The sequence below is a fragment of the Nymphalis io genome, chromosome 15 (assembly GCF_905147045.1).
Source record: "Nymphalis io chromosome 15, ilAglIoxx1.1, whole genome shotgun sequence".
Taxonomy (NCBI): domain Eukaryota; kingdom Metazoa; phylum Arthropoda; class Insecta; order Lepidoptera; family Nymphalidae; genus Nymphalis; species Nymphalis io.
The window spans coordinates 6,920,706-6,925,277 of record NC_065902.1 but is presented as its reverse complement, the minus strand read 5'-3'; the positions used below and the strand labels follow the sequence as shown (position 1 = coordinate 6,925,277).

At 31.1% G+C, this 4,572-nt stretch overlaps 1 long non-coding RNA gene across 1 annotated transcript; it reads right to left on the bottom strand.

Moving 5' to 3' along the window:
* Positions 1 to 1,021: 1,021 nt before the first annotated feature.
* LOC126773742 (uncharacterized) lies at positions 1,022 to 2,605 on the bottom strand. Its single transcript, XR_007669768.1, has 2 exons — positions 2,016 to 2,605; positions 1,022 to 1,341 (listed from the first exon to the last, which is right to left on the bottom strand). It is a non-coding gene; the product is annotated as an uncharacterized LOC126773742 (long non-coding RNA).
* Positions 2,606 to 4,572: the final 1,967 nt, after the last annotated feature.

The following is a 4,572-nucleotide window of genomic DNA, read 5'->3' as shown; positions in this document are numbered from 1 at the left end:
AAGCATTAACCTTTAAAAAGGGGTCAGCGCGTGAAAGTTCCAACCCCTGATATCTTATTCTGGACGACTATTTGTCGCTGGGTTCAGTTTGAGAAATACTAACTTCGAATATTGATGTAAGTCTCAATTTCGGAACGATTAACTTGTAAATGAGATTCCTAAAGCCGCGTCATTAAAAATAAAGTTGAGACATTACAATCAAATCAAATAAATACTTAAAAACCATATCAGTAAAAAGCTTGAAATCGAAAAATATTGATGTTAGTTCATATATATATAGGCTTGATGAATATATATATATATATATATATATATATGGTATATATATATATACCAGCCTCGGATCGTCATGGCGCCAATCTCAAGTGAGATTACCCAAGACATATTACAGTGCGCAAGTGTATGCGCAAGCACAGGTGCATTCTTTAATCCTAATCTAATCCCTAACTCATAATCCAATGGGACGACAATCTAAAACGACCGAAAAGAGTTCAGGCGTAGGTCCAACAGCTTTACGTGCTTTCCGAGGCACGGCAGACATACACATTACCTACTTCCAGACTCTGGGCTGCTATTGAGAATTTTCGACAAAGCCCAATAACTTTTTATTGGCCCGACCTGGGATTTGAACCTAGGACCTCCAGGCATTACATCTAGCCACTAGACCAACGACACAGTCAACGAGCATAATATAATTGATATAGCTTACAATAGATATAAAGTAACATGTCAATATTAAAAGACCTTAAATTTGTATGTATATACCAAGGAACGATTTATCCCAATTCATCTTTGCTCTCTGAATCGATTTACCAACTGCTTTATTTTTGTACAATACTTTAGAGGGAAATCTAGTCGCTGCCATTTTATTGGAACTTCGAATGGCGAGCGATTTTGTCAAGTGAATGTGGCTGTCAGTTTACTTTCATACTTATTAACATATTATTACCACTCGAATTATTTTATCATAATATTATTATTACAAATGATAATATAATTAAATATACAATAAACAACAAGCTATCTATGTGAACGATTTAATATAAAATACAATAAAAGCTTATAAACTGATTTAATTAATATTACATATTAATTAATAAAACTTTGTAGACACTTATTAGATACGTAAATTAATTCAGATAAATTTACATTTAAAAAAAGGAATGTATTTACTGAGTCGAGTCGAGTCAAATCCAGGTGAGCGCCGTTCAGTTTTCATGTGCTTAATTTTCAATATTCATCTTGTGCTCAGCGGGAAAGGAGAAATTTGTGAGGAAATCTGATATTCTGCCATATGTCATCCATCCACTAACCCGCACTGGAGCAGCGCGGCGGATTAAACTGCAAATATAATATAATTCCCAAGCACAGTTTATTTATAGTTACTTTACTTAACATTTAACAAATCGATATAAGTTGAGACAGCACTAAGTATTTCTCTAAAGTACCCACAACAAATGTGTCAAGAAGGATATGTTTACACAATAGCAAAACGTTAAGAGAAACATGATCACTTTTCCTTCACTCGCAATAAAACTCTTCATTTGCTAACGATCCACATAACAATGTTACAAACGAGACAACAATGTCTGAACACAAAGGCTATCCTTGCTTCACGAGTATCATGACAATTGCTATTGAAGACACTTGTAAATTTATAGCGGTAAATGTTGCCGATTTTCGTGGTTTACGGTTATTTTGAATTATTATCGGACATTCGTATCACTTGAGCTTATTATTAATCGTCATTATTTGCTTTGCTATTTAAATAATAAGTTTGAGTTATTTTTCTCCTGTAATTAGTTATCAAACTCTACAAAATAAAGAAATTACGCTTTATGCTTTTGAGTACAAATGTTTTTCGTTATATTTACAAAGGTAATAAAATCTGTCGATTCATAATGCGCATCATACATTTTATAAGTTAAAGTTAGTTATTTTTCATCAAAAGTGTATGTTTTTTTTTTAAAATTAACAATTAAAAATAAACCAAAGTAAAATTATCTGATACTTACTACTTACAAAAAAATCATGGTACATCATCAATTATAATAATAACCATTTTGATGGTACGGAATAAATCCCATCTCTTTAGTTAAAGATTTGTGTAGAAATCCATCATAGTACAAGCCAGCGAGAGGTCGAAAGCCAGACGATTGATATAATTTTCTTAATGAGGAAAATCTTTGCCATCGATCATCGTAAGAAGGCGGTAAAGCAGCTTCTTCGTTTGTATAGGAATTTGTCGTTATAGACAGTCGATCTACCTTTGAATTATACCAAGACCTTGGATATGGATACGAATTTCTCATTTCTGTCAAATAAGTTTCTGTTGATGGATAAACAATATTTGTTGCTGTATTTATATTATTGTTTGTAGTATTACTTCCAAATTCATTTGAAGATTGACTAAAGTTTTGCCATCTATCGTCAGAATTAGGGACTGTCAAATTGTTTTGTATCGGAGCTACAGTTATTGATAAAGTATTTAAATATTCATTATTATATGCAGCATTCGGATATGGTCCAAGTGGTTTTGTGCTATTAACTATTAAATTTTCACTGTCAGTTTCAGTTGTTTCAGCATATGGAGTAGTAGTTATGAATTCATCGATATTTTCTAGCGTTTCAGTAGCATTTGTCTCATTAACATTGGCTTGTCTAAAACTATCATTGTCAAATGGCAATACATCATTATTAACTTGATCATTAAGCATTAAATTTTCAATATTACCAATATTTTCAGAAGTGAAGGTTTCATTTGATTCCTTAATATCACTATTAGTTTTAATGTCTGCAGTAACAAGTCTAGCGGGAGATATGATTTGAAATGTTCCTCCATTTTCTTGGTAATTTTCGTCCGAGGATGATTTTTGTACGTTCACACTTTGCTGCTGGTTCACTGTGGGTAATATAATAACTGGTGACAGAACGAATGGAGGTAGCTGTAGTGCTAAATTATGACCAATTTTATAACCATGAAGATACCCAAGTAAAGGTAATAAATGACGTTTGCTTCTACATCTTGATGTTATATCTTTAGCACTTACAACTGAAACAAATAACAAATAAATAGAATACACATACACATAATAGAACGTTATCATAAAGAAATTGTTTAAAGTCATTTACACACAAACTTACATAGACAAAAATTTAAAAATATATATAAAGGCAACACGTAACGAGCACTCCCGTACATTTTGCGCATTACAATGTATCATTACACATTTGAAACATATTATTCTAAACGTTGATGTAGTATGTGCAAAAGAAATCATACACGCTGTAACCTATTTAATGTACGGCTTAGTAGTGAATGTTTATGTTTTTAAATAACATTAAAGTCCATCATTTTAAGTATAATAAAAAAACAGATTATTTTTGTTTTAAGCATTTTAATCTTTCCAAGATGACATAAAAAATAAGCATCTTTTATTATTAACCGTTAAAATTCTGTAAATCTTTTAATGCTATAAATAATATAATAAAATAAATACTTTATTCTATTATTAATAATAATAAAAATAAATACTTTATTTTATATTTAGCATATACTGCAATTGAATATATAAAAAACAACTTCCCTCAGTAGTTGTACACAGTGAAAACAAAACCATGTAATCAACATGCGGGCTTTCGTTCTACTTAACACATGCACCATCACAAACGAAAGTTTTTACATACCGATAAAATTCTACTTGTAATAATCATTATTATGTTGGTTTGTAGATTCATATTAAAAGTTTTAACCCCCGCTATTAGTACATGCCATTCAAAGCGAAGACGAGCGCTTGAATATTCCAATCTTGTTTTACTTCAAAGGGGCCTCAGGTGAGCTCAATAGATTTCGAAATAAACAAACAACAGGATATTGGAGAAGAAGCAGGGACCGATGACAGGTGAAAAGCATCCATTATTACGATTTTCCACAAACGAAATACGCTTCCACCATATCTTTGTCTTTATGTATAGAAAATATCGCTTCAAAAAATAATATAATACCCGCGGGGGAAGCGATACGAGTGACAGTTTAGTACAAAGCATTTTTCCTCATATCCATAAGTAAATATGTAAGAACATTACCTCGACTCAACAAAGAACAATGTTTGAAACATTGGAATGTTTAATATTAGTGGAAGCAATATTTCTTCAATATTTTAGATACCAAATAACTCTAGAGATTATATATATATATATTTACAACAGCTAAACAGTCTTTTTTATGTTCAAATATACCTATTATTATTATTAATATTATGAAAGGATATAATAATGGAAACATACGGTAAAACTTCACATTGGGTATTATATTTTTTTTTGTTTTAATACTTTGCCATTTTACAATAGCAGTTGAATAAAAAATTGTCATAGTTTTAAGGCACTTCTCGAAGAAATTTAATGTATGATATATAAAGTGATATATGAGAAAGGCTTTACATCCCGAGACACTGTCATCGTCGGAAACGACGCTCGAGGCATCTTTCGCGCTGTCAGCTACGTGTCATATTTCATTTCCGAATTCGTTACAAATGTAACGCAACTATTCATTAAATCTATAAATTATATTAA